Source organism: Nannospalax galili, unplaced genomic scaffold (assembly GCF_000622305.1).
Source record: "Nannospalax galili isolate Female #2095 unplaced genomic scaffold, S.galili_v1.0 scaffold336, whole genome shotgun sequence".
In the NCBI taxonomy this organism is placed as follows: Eukaryota; Metazoa; Chordata; class Mammalia; order Rodentia; family Spalacidae; genus Nannospalax; species Nannospalax galili.
Window position 1 is genome coordinate 9,086,923 of NW_008343385.1, and position 1,125 is coordinate 9,088,047.

Below are 1,125 nucleotides of genomic sequence, written 5' to 3' on the forward strand. Positions count from 1 at the left end.
TTCTTCTTCTTCTTCTTCTTCTTCTTCTTCCTCTTCTTCCTCTTCTTCTTCTTTTTGGCTTTTTGAAATAGGGTCTCTCTGTAGTCTCAGCTGGCCTGGAACTCACTATATAGACCACTCTGGCCTTACACTCATAGAGAGCCCCCTGGCCTCTACCTCCCAAGTGCTGGAACTACAGTCGTACACTACCACTCCTGGAATCACACTGGGCTTTCTCACTGCCGGGCCTTAAGTCCTCGCTCCCTTGCTCCCATTATTAATTGGGCAGATTTTCGATTATGAAACGAGAGGATGGTCTTGACCAATACAGTTGGCAGACGCCACATCTGGCCATGAAATGTGCCTAATTCATTGGTACAAAACACTTGTTGGAGGCCGGTGGTGGTGGCGGCGCGCATGCCCTTTTATCCCAGTACTGGAGAGGCAGAGGCAGATGGATCTCTGTGAGTTCGAGGCCAGCCTGGTCTACATAGTGAGTTCCAGGCCAGCTGGGGCTACAGGGAGACCCTGTCTCAAAAAGACGAAAACAAAAAACAATAAAAAAATACATGTTGAATTTCAACAACAAAAATTTACAATATCACAGGAATAAATTTGATATCAAGTACTTTTTGAACTAATGTCTTCCCCGTACTAGCTTAAATAAAAATGCAGTTTATTAAAAACCGGGTCTCACTCTGTAGCCCACGCTGTTTACGTACGCAGCCCTAAACTGGCCTCGAACTTGGGGCAATCCTCCTGCCTCAGCCTCTGGAGTGCTGATTAGAGTGAGCTAGGACGCCCGGCGAGCTTTAAAGATGAATGTCACCAGTTTCTATTATTTTGCTGCTTTGACAGCCACAGGACAACCCAAATCCGAGGTGCAGCCGTGCTCGGGGTGAGCTCTAACCCGCCCTTCGGTTTACAGACTGCCGGCACGGCAGGCACGTAATCCGCGGGCAGGACTTCCCCGCTGAGATAGGAGGGCCGGGCGAGCGGGCGGGACCGCGCAGGCCCCGGGGCGGTGGCTCGGGCGGAAGGGCCGGGACAGTGGGGAAGGGTCTCGGGCCGGGTCGGGCGTGGTGTCCGGAGGTCCGGCGCGGCCCGGGCTGAGGGCGCCGGCGCAGCTGCACGTCCGCAGGCGGG